Raw genomic sequence first — 13,269 nt, forward strand, 5'->3', positions numbered from 1 at the left:
AACCATTGTCTTGATATCAGCTTAAGAGCTGATCATCACCAGACAATACTTAACAGACAGAGGGTTATTTAATAAACATTAAATAACTTTAAACAGTGTATAATTACACAACAAAGGGATGCTGCAATAGACTGGCAACCTGTCCAGGGTGTACCCCGCCTGTCACCCATTGACAGCTTGAAATAGGCACCAGCACCCCTCGTGACCCCAACAAGGATAAGCATGTCGGATAATGAATGGATGGATAGATCAAGGGATGGTTTCTTAAGTAAAGATTTAATAATAGCTACTTTAAAAGCCTGTGGTACATATCCATTTACTAAGGATAGATAAATAATGTCTAAAATAGGGCCACTGATCTAAAAAGGGGAATTAATCAAAGGGAGCACCTCCTTAAATAACTTGGTTGGGATTGGGTCTAACATACAAGTAGAAGGTTTAGAAGAAAGCTAAAATTTTAGATAGCTCAGAAAGCTTTACTGCTTCTAAACAGTTTGAACACCGATCAGGTTGTAAAGATTGCTCCACCATTGCCTCACTTACTGAAGACGAAGTAATCATGTTTGGTGATTTTGCCAATGATTTTATTTTTAATGAAACCAATTTTATTTATGAAGAATTCCATGAAGTCATTACGGCAGTGTTGTGCAATTATACACTGTTTAAAGTTAATTCATGTTTAATAAATAACTCTCTGTTTGTTAAGTATTGTCTGGAGGATGTCAGCGCTAAAGCTGATATCAGGAATATAGTTAAAAGGGATGATATAAGCACTAGCGATCTTTTAACAGCAAACTCTACACTATATTTTAACATATTTGTCAAGTTGTGAAAAATATGTGACAAGTTGTCACTAGGATAAAGGAGTGATAATGTCTCTTCAAGTTCAAGAATTTAATAACAGAAATAAAATGAACATCCAGAAAACATCACTATATAATGCTGTTTATCTGAATTAACACCATACTTCAATAAATAAATCCTCTCTACTAGGCTAGTGAAACTTAACTAAACTACTAAGCAAAATGAAGCCAAGCTAAGGAACTATTTACTTGCAAAAGAACAAAAAACAAAACAAAAGTGGCTGATCATCATCAGAATAATTCAGTGAGTCCTGATTCAGTGCAGATCTGACTTAAAGAGCATGGAAGGGAGTTAAATTAGCTTAACTAATTTAGAACAACATTTGGCATGTGTTTCAATCCATTCACAATGCAAATCCCGAGTTACACAAAACTTTATATGAGGAAATAACATTTTAAAGAATGATTTGCTCAGTAAAATCATTTACTTTGGGGACACCCGATTTGATCAACGCGATTATACCTACGGGAGGTAGGGGTCGCTGCAGCGATCGGTCGCTAAAATCGGTTACTCCTAAAGTTAACCAAAACGGCTTTAAATTGACATTAATATTCCATATTAATGCGGGAATAAGGCTCATAGCACTATCGAATGATGGGGGAGCGAAACGAACAAGCCTTGTGCTTTAAAACAAGCCCTTTTGAATGTCCAAAACTGGAAGTTACCAGAAGCTAATAGTCGTTTGTCTAGCGAACTTACATACTTTAGCTTTATTTTTAGCTATAATGAGGGAGCCGGTTACCATGAACATTAATATACCATCAGTGTATGAAACCCCTGTGGAGATAACGTTTGTTATAACCATAAAAACACACTCGAATCACATCGGCAATGACATGGTACCAAACGCTAGCAATGAGCTACAACCATTGTTAGAAGAAATGTGAATGTAATCATTTTCTTTTTATCTTTTTATTAAGGACTGTTCTACTGTTTTAACTTCACACAGGAGAAACAGATGTTTCAGAGACAAGGAGTCTTTTGCTATATATGTTAATCTTATACCAACCCCATGTTGTAAAACCCCCCTTATCTTTTGTTTTGAATTCCTGACTCCTCCTGCCCTTTCTTTGATGTCTGATAATAAAGGCAAAGAGACAGAATGTAGCCAGTGCAGATGGGAGCCGAGACTGTGATGAAAACGGCCTCACGTTTCGGGCTCTTCTGCCCTCTTTTCTTTGAGAAAGAGTCTAAAACTTGTTTTAATAAAAGAGTTATTAAACTTAACTCTATCAGCTGGCGCTGTGATGCGGATCCCAACATATCGACTCGCTGACGGGAGGAGCAACGCGCTGAAAACCACTGCAGGTCTGAGGCAAGGACCTGGTGAAAGTCCCGAGAGGTAATTTCCTCGCTGGGCCAGCGTTATAGGTTAACTCCTTTCGCCAACGAGAAGATTGACGGGATTCCGACCGGGGAGAAAGCCAAACAAATCAAGTAAGTTTTAAAGCGATCGGTTAAAGTCCGTCGTTCAGTGTTACGGGTGAATAAAAGTTACCCGAAAGGTTAATCGAGAGTTTGAGTCTCTCGAAGAGTGTGTTTTAAACGACCGTTAAAGTCCGTCGTTCAGGGTTTAAGTCCCTTTTTACAGGTGTTTAAAATTTCCCCGAGAACAGTTAAATCGAGAGTTTGAGTTTCACGAAGCAATACGGTTTAAGTCCGTCCAGAAGTTAAGGAAATCCAGGTTAAAGTCCTGAAAGGTAGGAAAAAAAGGGAAATCCAGGTTAAAGTCCTGAAAGGTAGATAAAAAAGGGGGAAATCCAGGTTAAAGTCCTGAAAGGTAGATAAAAATGGGGGAAATCTAGGTTAAAGTCCTGAAAGGTAGCAAAAAAAAGAGGAAAAAAAAACAGGATTAAGGTCCTAGAAATCATAGAAAAACAACACAAAAGTAAAATAGGATGCGTTTCAGACAAAATACAAAGGAAAATCCCAAAGGGGATGAAAAGTTTATGAATCAGATTGATCCAATTAATTTAAAATACTTGGGGAAGTGGAAGAAAAAATATAATGTAGATGGTGTGTTGAAAGTGAATAAATGGGAAAACGTGTGTCGGCTAGAAACAAGCGCTAGTGTAGCTGAGTTAATTTTATTTATTTATATTTCATTTTATTTTATGAACCTTCTCAAAACATTTTTATTTGCTTTTCATAGTTCTGGAATTGTATTTTATTTTGGCGGAGAAGCTTTTATTTTCTTGTTTCCTGTTCTACGTCATATCCTGTGTGTTCGCGCTGCCCTCTTCAGTTCGCGCCAAGTTGCGCTGGGGAGAGGTAAGCGTACAAAGCTGTCTTCTGTTTGTATATTCAAAATGTCTTAAAAAAAGTATGTTTGTCAAACTCAGGAGTTATATGTTGTTCCCCAACAAGCGCAGCACTGTACTGGGTATTTAATTCCCACGTTAATTACATTTATTTAGCCTATTGTACCAATGTGGTTATTTTTGTTCCTTTGATTGGTTAAGGTGTGCGTGGGAAAGCCAGAGCCCAAGAACTGTGCTGACTGTAATCTTGTTTTAAACAGGTATGTGAGTTGCTTCAAAATGTTATATTAATGTATTTGTGTATTTTCATATTGTAATGGGAAATTCTTTCTGTTATTGATTCAATAACAATTCAATTGTAACCAATGGGCAGATTATTTTTAATTGTCTTGTCTTGACATTTTACTTTATTATTTGTGAATGTCAGACAATTTTGGTTTGTTTTAAACAGTCCTATCTGAGTTCGCGCCAAGTTGCGCTGGGGAGAGGTGTGCGTGGGAAAGCCAGAGCCCAAGAACTGTGCTGACTGTAATCTTGTTTTAAACAGGAATAAAACAACGCAGAGCTGATTCCAGAGTGATTCCGGTGTGATTCTTTCTACAACCGTTATAGTAGTGCAAAAACAGAAAAACAAAAACAGGAAAAAATAAAAGAGCTTGAAATTGCACGCTGTTGGTTAAATCAAACACAAAAAAGGCAGGTTGCACAAGCAAAAAATAAAGCAGACCGTAGGCAGAGGCAGCCCCAACCAGAAGGAGGGAGTGGGGTGGCCAATGGAGCTGTGCGTCAAAGCCTCACTTCATCACCTATATGGTCTCCTACAAGTTTAGGCTCTAAACAAAAAAGAACCCGCCAGAACATTACTTCAGTAACGCAAACTATGGTCACAACTGAAGAAGACAGACCACCACTGTATACGCCTTTAACACTAGAAGTCCCAGAGAATTTCAGTTTTCTTGCAAGCCCCCCTCCCCTCTTCAAGTTTGTGTATTCACTCTACCTTGCTAACTGTCCCTATTGTAATGCAAATAACCTGTGACGGGTCCTAGTTCCTGAGCTGAGAACAGGTCATAGCCATGCTTTTCCAACAAGGCAAGGCAGAGCCTAGTTCTATTGTCCATTCACCAACAGACTCATGTATATTGCAAAGCTCACTATATGAACAAAATAATAATTGTATTTTATCTTGTCTCACCTTTTTATGTCATTCAAAATTTAATCTTAGAGAAAGACAAACAGTATGCCTTTAGTATTGGAGTAACATTTATGTCACACAAGGAACAGCCGTAGTCCCCCCACCCCCCCTTTCAGGTAAAACACTCCTCAACAGAGAGGCTTGAACTAAAACCAAAGGGGGTGGAATGGTTCTGAGAGTTGTGAAGTACTGTTGGGGGGACTGGAGCCAAATACCACCCCAAACAGCTCAATTTTGAAAAACAACAGACAGAAGGTATAACTTCAGAAAGATTTTTTTTTATTTCAGATAAAGAAAAGCAGTCTACATAGGGATAAAGCACTAAATATAAAGTGGAAAAATGTAAAATACAATTGTCCCATCTAGCAGTTTCCACATTGCCATGGTGAGCCTTTCCTACATTTGCCACAGGTAAATTTGCCGCAGTGGACACAACGTTCAGTACTTCTGTTGTTATTACAGAGTATGCGCACCTGGCATTGAGTCTTTTTCTGCTGGGAAACTCTCATCTCACGACGTAGCTGTTTTTGCTCTTCCTCTTGTTTCTTTTCCTGCAGAAGCCTGTTTTTGAGTTCCTCTGAAAGCTCCAGCATGAACAGTCGACGACTTTCTTTGGATCCTGTACACGCTGTGTACAAAACATGTGCATTTGTGGCGGCCATGTCAAGCAGGTTATAAAACACAGCCATGGGCCACCTCCGTGTTCCTGCACGCACAGAGTAGTTGCGCAGTTTCTGGTCCATAATATCAACACCACATTTGAGCTGGTTGTAATCAACCACAGTGTTTGGTTTTTGTTTTTGAATGTCCACAATTTCCACTTTGTGATGCATGGTACTCAGAAGACAGACAGATTTCTTTTTTTTTGTCGCATACACCGTCAGCAAGGCACTTCCAGATTTGAACACCTGTGTAGAGTGCAACTGGCGCCCCGAGGTTTCCTTTGCAGTTGCTGGTAGCTCCCGACGAATTTTGTTGATGGTGCCAAGCAGAGTTGTATTTTGCTGAAGGAGCCTGTTAGCCAAAGACAGAGAGGTGAAGAAATTGTCCATAGCTACAGTCCTTCCCTTGTCCAAAAATGGTTCCATCAATTTTAGAACAACGTTCTCTGACAACCTCTCTCCTTTTGGACGAGTGGGATCTTTTCCCAAGTAAGGGATGGCATTACACATGTATTTTGTGTCCAGATCTGCTGCAATCCAAAACTTGATTCCAAACTTGTCAGGCTTGGATGCAATGTACTGCAAAAAGGGGCACCGAACCTTGGACGGAAACAGCTGCTCATCCACAGTAACATGCTGTCCTGGACTGTAGGACGACACACAGTTTTGAACAAACCGCACCCAGATGTCAGAAATTGCTGCAAATTTGTCATTGTGTATGCGTTCCTTGCGGGTGTCCTTGTTGTCAAAACGAAGGTACCGTCTTATTTCAAAAAAACGGTTACGAGGCATTATGGGTTTGATATCTGCGTTTCCGAATTTATTGGCCCACATGTGTCGCATGGGACCAATGTAACCCATGGCAGCCCTTCGAAAAAGGATTGCGAGGAAAGCCATCAGCTCGTAGATACTCATCTGCCAGCTGGGGTTTGTTCTGCGGGCCTCGTGGACTGTGCAGTCTCTGATGGTCAGCAACATGTTCACATCCAACAAACACAGGAAGCTGCTAAGGCGACTTGTGATTTTGCGTTTCGCAGAATCTGTTGGCCCTCCAGATCCATTGAAGGCAGTCTGTGGGGTTTCAGGAACAGAAAAGTCTCCAACTTTCCAGTGGGACCAAACAGTGCCATCTTTCGCCTTCTCTGTGGATCCAGGCATTGTGCCAACATCAGCAGTTTTTTGTTTTTTGCAAGGAGGAGGGTTGCCGCACACTGTGTCTTCCTCTTCATCTGATGTAGCCTCAGTGTTTGAACTGTCCCGCTCAATCATATAATTGACCACTCTGCCCCTGGTGCGTCTTTGGAGGGGAGGATTTGCTGGTGCAAAAGCAGTCGCATTCTCATCAGAATCATCCTCTTCACTTGAAGAATCGGTTGCGCTGTTTTCATTCTGAAATGCTAAGTCTCCAACAGATCCACCATCAGATTCGTAGTCTGATATGCTCTGAAGCATGGCTAAAGCCTCCTGAGCGTTCATCCTTCTTGGTCGCCTTGGTTGTGCCATGGTGAATTCCGGGTGAATTCTGAGTCTGTGTGTTGTGCCTGCTCTATTTATCCCCACAGAAATTCTGTAAATTACTCAACTCCTTGAAAAAGCTCCTTTACAACACAAAGAGATGCAGCTCAATCAAGAAAACCCCAGCACACCAGCTGAAGTCACCAAACCACATTCTTACAATTGCCTTTTGTTTTGCAAATGGCGCTCATTCCACCAGAGGAGAGCCGTTAACACCTTTGGGGGGATACTTGATACAAACTAGGCGCAGACTAAAGTCTGCACTTTGGGACTCTGAGTGTTAAATGCTCCCAAGGATGTTTCAAATCTGTACCCAGACCTGGATGGACTGAGTAAATCAGATCATTCGTTATCTACAGACCAGTCCAAAGGATTGTGTCCTATGGTGCAGGTCGCAAATCCTAACGTAGGAGCTCAGCAGTCTCAAACAATCCCAGTTTTCTGTCCGTGGTCGTTAGAGGAAACCAGAAAGACTGTAGAAGGTGTCATTTCTTCACAGGAAGATCCAGAAATATGGACCCAAGACATGGAGGAAATTCATAGCTCATATGGTTTAAATGGAAATGAGTTTGAACAAGCCTTACAGTCGTCAGTGGGAAAACGTTGGGAAAAAGCAAGGGCGAAATATACAGGCAGAACCCCACAAGGCGGAATATTTGAACATCAAGAGCAAATGGGGATCAAACAAAGGCAGAAATGGACAGCTCTAGCAAAAGCAGCACGAGCAGTTTTCCACAGAAGAGTAGATTATGGACACTTGGCTTCCATAAAACAAAAATGAGGGGAAGACGTAGACAAGTTCAAAATACGTTTTGAAAAAGAATATAAGTTTCACTCCCGCTGACAGAGATGAAACACCATATCAGCAACAGCTAAAAAAAATGTTGATGGGAGGTTTCCAGCCATATATCTATGCGTGGGTTAAAAAACATTTAGTTACACTGGCAATGTCTAATGTAACCGCAGTTATGGAATATGTGTGTCAAAAAAGAGAAACACGCAAAACAGGGAGTTGGTGCATCTGGAGAGCGAACACACATTTGCTTTCCAAGCCACCGGACCCTTCAACGGCGTCGAGGAGGTTTCCGAAATTTACTGCCAGGAGAATCTTTTTATCCACAGGATCCACAAACAGTGAGACCATGAGACTGGGTGTTCGTCAAAGTCATCAGAAGGAAAAACTGGACAAGCCCAAGGTGAGAAGGACCATACCAAGTGCTCCTGACCACGCCAGCAACTGTGAAGATCGCTGAAAGACCTTCCTGAATTCACCTCCGCCACTGTAAGTTACAGAGAGTGTTAAATACCTAAAAGGTTGGAATAGTGGGGAAGTCCGATTACAAAGGGGTTTGGTTTTTTAGGGCCATTCGTCTCAACGTCAGTGAAGAAACCAACTGATCCCTGTTCTTTAGAGTCTTGGGTAAAATTAACATCTCTGCTAACCTAACAAAAATCCGCTGAGTGAGAGAGGAAAGAAGTTCATCTACTCCACTGCCACGAAGATTTGGCTGGGAAATCTCCCAAACCATCACCCAGAGAACTTGTGGCAGATGAATGTGACAATGTTGGCTGAGGAGAAGAACATGAGTAACTGCTACGTATGCTCAGTGATGCCCAAATCCTGTATGCTAAGAGCATGCCGGCAGGAGACGGAACGTGTTTCCTGAGGACTGTCCTCGTACCTGTATTTGCACCTGGAAATGCGTTTAATGGTACTGCAAAACAGAATTGGTTTTGGACATGTTAACTGCTAGCCAAGGTGGCGTATGTGTAATGATTGGAATTTCCTGCTGTACATACATGTCTGATGCAAATGAAACTCATATTACTGAAGCTATGTCTGCTTTAAGGAATCTGCAACAAGCAATGCCCCAAGATGCTGTTCCTCTGAGTATAGACTTCTTCTCCTGGTTCTTTTCAGGATCTTGGTGGCACCTTTTACTGAAAATAATGACACCCATTGTTATTGTTCTTATTATTCTTTGTGTTTTTACTGCTTGTGTAATCCCATGTCTAAAGTCTATGATTGCTAAGACTATGGGAAATGTAATGTTTCAATATCAAATGCTTTCACAAATACCTCTTGAAGAAGTACACCCCGTAGTTTAACTTTTCCCTTGTTAAATGCTTAACAAAATGACAGTCTCATTAAAAATGCAGAACGCAAGAAATGAGTACTTGAAGTAGGTTACATTAAGTTTCAATTGTAAATAAAAATGATTAAAAGGAGGGAATGTTAGAAGAAATGTGAATGTAATCATTTTCTTTTTATCTTTTTATTAAGGACTGTTCTACTGTTTTAACTTCACACAGGAGAAACAGATGTTTCTCCTAGACAAGGAGTCTGTTGCTATATATGTTAATCTTATACCTCTTTGTGTACCAACCCCATGTTGTAAAACCCCCCTTATCTTTTGTTTTGAATTCCTGACTCCTCCTGCCCTTTCTTTGATGTCTGATAATAAAGGCAAAGAGACAGAAGGTAGCCAGTGCAGATGGGAGCCGAGACTGTGATGAAAACGCCCTCACGTTTCTGGCTCTTCTGCCCTCTTTTCTTTGAGAAAGAGTCTAAAACTTGTTTGTGTTGGTTTTCTTTCCAGAATAAAATAGTTATTAAACTTAAATCTATCAACCATTAGCTCTTTGTGTTTAAACAACCATGTGTGAGCATTACACAAACATTTCCAATTGACCATGTAACCTTTCCCTCTGGTTTCTCTGCCGAACCTGTTGGTGCCTCGTGTGAGTTCGGTCCTCTTTGGCCATCCAAGGAAGGGAGCATTGAAAAGCAGGATAAATCGTTGGTCTTTTCAGCAGCGGGCTAGCCTGCAGCTCTGTGGCCTAGCAGCAGCAGACATGTGGCCAGGAGCTAGCCAAAGAGTGGTCAGGATCGGAGGCTCAGATATCCTGCAGTCATGATTTCAGTAGATTCTTCCTCAGCATGGGAAAGTGGTTCCTTTGCTGGCTTCTCAGCTCCGTCTAGAGTCCGCTTTCTTGTAAAAGCTGAAAAGAAATAAACAAAGCTGTTTTTGGCATGGAGGGATCCTTTCCTCTGGTGTTTTACGCTGAAATTAAGACAGTAGACTTAACTCTGATTTGCCCGGTCATGTTCTCCGGGCGAAGAGAGATTTCTCCCCTGTGCTGGCTTTTGTCTTTCCCGTCAGGCCCCATGAGGTTCAGGCCAGCCTCCCTCCTCCTTTTTCTCATGCAGGAAGCAAAGAATACTTCTGTTCCATGTAGCTTGCAGGGGTAGACTGAATCTGTTAGGAGTGCTCTGATCTTTGTCTGTGGGGGAGTGGTTTGGGTTTTATAGTGGATATGAACAATTATCAATTAATGAAAACAAATGATACATCCTTTGTTTTAAATTTTTTTAAGTCCTACTCATGCTCTGGTCGGTTTGATTTTTGTTGGAATTTAGCCCTCCATCCTGAGCCTTCCTACTCACGCTCTGGTCGGTTGGATTTCTGTTGGACTCATTTTTTATTAACCTTTGAGTTTAATTCTACTGAGTTCTCCACCCCCGAAAGAGGGTGTCATTATATTATATCTTTATCAGATAATGCTGTATCAAACTTTAAATAATCTGTCCCCCTTTTAAAATCCTCAGTATTGCAGAAATGCCCTGCAGATGGCAGTAATGTTGTTTCTTCCCATTCAAAAATAGATGCCTTTGTATGTTAGACCCAATCCCAACCAAGATGTTTAAGGAGGTATTCCCATTGATCAGTGGCCCTATTTTAGACATGATTAATCTATCCTTAGTAAATGGATATGTACCACAGGCTTTTAAAGTAGCTGATATTAAACCTTTACTTAACCTTTAAACAGGCACTGTGCACCAGGAGATACACACTCTTTAACATCCTGTAGGGGGTATGCTGGGAGGTTTTCACTAATCAAGTTAACATTTATCAAAAGCCTTGTCTGGTATTAGGATCTAGATCACATGATTTGGTTCAGGCCATCTTTCATCGTTTCGCCTGCCTGATCAGAAAACATCATGGCCGCTAGTGATGGAGAACCTGCTTCCTTGGGGGTAAGTAATCATATATTAGTCATACTTATTTTCAATAAAACAACAATATAAATTCCTAAAATGAATTATTGTCTAAACATTCTGATGAAGAAAAAAATATCCAACTATGTTTGTGGTGTTACTTAGCAGCTATTGAAATGTATGTATCCCCTGAGATATGTTGCCAGATTATGGATAGACATTTGGTCAATGTGCATTATTCAAAATTTTATTTCAAAATGAATGGCATGTTAATAATTACTGCAGTACCAGATATTATCATGCACAGCTGTGCCCATTACAACAGTATAACTGTATTCTACTTTTCATGGTTTAAGTTTTGTCTGGCTTCTTTTCTTGTCATTTTGCAGTTCACTCAGCTCACCCTCCCTCAGCAATTAGTCACACCTGTCTGGACACTAATTAGTCTTTATTCTTGTCACCTGTCAGGCTCCTTTTATAAGCTCACCTTGTTTGTTTGTTTGTCGCTGACTCGTAGTGTTCGTTTCCTCACCATCATGCCTGTCTGCTCCTGTTCACCCGCCTTGGTTCCCGGCTCGTCAAGTTTGGTTATTGTTTGGCTGCGCTGCCGGTCTCTGTTCCTCCGTCTTCGTCTTGGTCTCTGGTTCCGTTCCCGGTTCTGCAGCAGCCCAGCTCCCCTCTGTTTCGTGGACTACTGTTCCTCTGTGTCATGGACTCTGTACCTGCCAGCCAGCTCCTGCATCCTTCATCTCCGCCTGGTAACAGACTCTGGTTCCTCATGTCACCACCATCCACCTGCAATAAACTCTTTTAAATCCTACTCTGTGTGTGTTGCCGGGTTCATCCTCGACAAAATCATGACACTACTTAAAAAAATCTATTTATACCGGTGCATTTGTGCTGACTCTGCTGTGAAGTGGGTGCTTTACCGGTCCGTGAAAATAGAGCTGAGCCAAAATGCTAAGCTCTTGATTTAACTGTTGCTCTATGTTTCTGCCCTCATCTATTGTCATGAGCTTTGGGTTGTGACAGAAACCCCTGGGAACGTCTTGGGATTCCCCTGGAGCACATGGCCCAAGTAGCTGGGGACAGGGCCATCTTGGCCTCCCTACTGAAGCTGCTTCCTTCGTGACCTGACCTCGGATAGCCATATCATAAACTAATCTTGGTGTTGAATCAATATCCATTAAACATTTTTTTTTCTATTTTAGTTTGCTCTTTTGGTTGGCGATTCCCATTTGCGAGCTATTGTGGATGGGTTTGTCACCATGCCAGGGAGTACTTTCTTCTTAGGAGTGCTGTCTTCTACCGGAGCCTCTGCAGACGAGTTGCGATGTGAGGTACTGGATGCGGTTCTGCCTCGGACCCCAGACGTCATCTGTCTTCTGGCGCCCAGCAACAACTTGAGTTCCAGCAGGACCTTTCAGGAGGCGGGACAGGACTTTGACTCTTTGTTACATACCATAAGCAACCTCTGTGCTAATGTAAGTTTATTACCCACTACATTTATTCCTGATCAATTACATCTGAAAATATGACATGTTAATTTGCTTCTTCTATTTTGTTTGAAATTAAAAGGTGGTTGTTTTTGGACTTCCCACCACGGCTCGTTGTCGAGGAGAGGGAGCAGGCACTCCTGCGACAGGAGTACAGCTGTGTAGCAGCCAAGAGAAGTAAGTGTTGTAAACAATCTGTGTTTACACTAAAACCTTTGTCATATCCATTATATGTTACTAAGTATAGCATTGTTGGTATCTGGGGAAAAGAATAAAAACTTTTTATTTCTTTTTTGGGAGGGGCTGAGTACTTAAGTGGTTTGTACAACATAACTTTTATACTGAATTTACCTGTATTTACCTGAAGTCTGTATAATCTTTCAACAATACAATGGTAGCCATGTTGACATTAGGAATAACAATGTGTTATTTTTCTGTCTAGGTGTTCTGTACCTACCGGTCACTGAGCACTTCCCTCTCAGCCACCTGGACTTGTGGAGCAGGGATGGTGTAAGTTATATTTTTTATTTTTAGACAACAACATTGGACTTACGCTTCCTGTCTATAATAAAATATTTTCTATAACTGCGTTTCAGGTTCATCTGAGTGACGCACCTGGGATGGAGGTTCTTGCTAAGTTGCTGTGGGCTGCGGTCTCCACGCAACTTTAGTTAAGTGCTCCTGTGTCTGCGTCTCTAGCTCTGTCTGCTTTTCCACCTCTGTCTGCTACTCCCCCCATCTCGGTGCCTGCTTCTCCCCCCGTCTCGGTGCCTGCTTCTCCCCCCGTCTCGGTGCCTGCTCGTCCCCCCGTCTCGGTGCCTGCTTTCCACCTCTGTCTGATTTTCCACCTCTGTCTGTCTCTGTTATGCGCCCTGTGCCTGCTTCTCCCCATGTCTCGGCCAAACATCCCTTCCCCAGGCTTGTTGTGGACGGCAAGGGGCCTGGTCAGAGTGCTTCACACCCCTTCCACGGGACTGTCGTCGGTGGTGGCCAGAAGGTACTCCATACATAATTTATTTTTTCGTAAAAGTCTCTTAAAGGCATACTATGCAACATTTTTCAGTTAATTAATGTGTTTCCATACCGATTTGGATGATTAAATGAGTCATTTCAGGTCGAACAAAGGTTTTCTCGGCCGCCCTGGGGGTCTGTGGGGGAAATACCGCACTTGCAATTGCAAGAGCTCACGGCCCGCACACACAGAAGTCTCGCTTTACGTCGAGAACTCCATGTGTTTTTGCCCTGCCATTCACTATATGCACGAGCGAAAGCAACA

The 13,269-nt window shown here is 41.8% G+C and overlaps 1 long non-coding RNA gene across 1 annotated transcript; it reads left to right on the forward strand.

The window, feature by feature from the left end:
- The first annotated feature begins 3,102 nt into the window (after positions 1 to 3,102).
- On the forward strand, positions 3,103 to 3,772 carry LOC118558652. The gene is made up of 3 exons (XR_004928414.1): positions 3,103 to 3,135; positions 3,327 to 3,385; positions 3,673 to 3,772. It is a non-coding gene; the product is annotated as an uncharacterized LOC118558652 (long non-coding RNA).
- Positions 3,773 to 13,269: the final 9,497 nt, after the last annotated feature.

This window comes from Fundulus heteroclitus, unplaced genomic scaffold (assembly GCF_011125445.2).
Source record: "Fundulus heteroclitus isolate FHET01 unplaced genomic scaffold, MU-UCD_Fhet_4.1 scaffold_139, whole genome shotgun sequence".
Lineage (NCBI taxonomy): Eukaryota > Metazoa > Chordata > Actinopteri > Cyprinodontiformes > Fundulidae > Fundulus > Fundulus heteroclitus.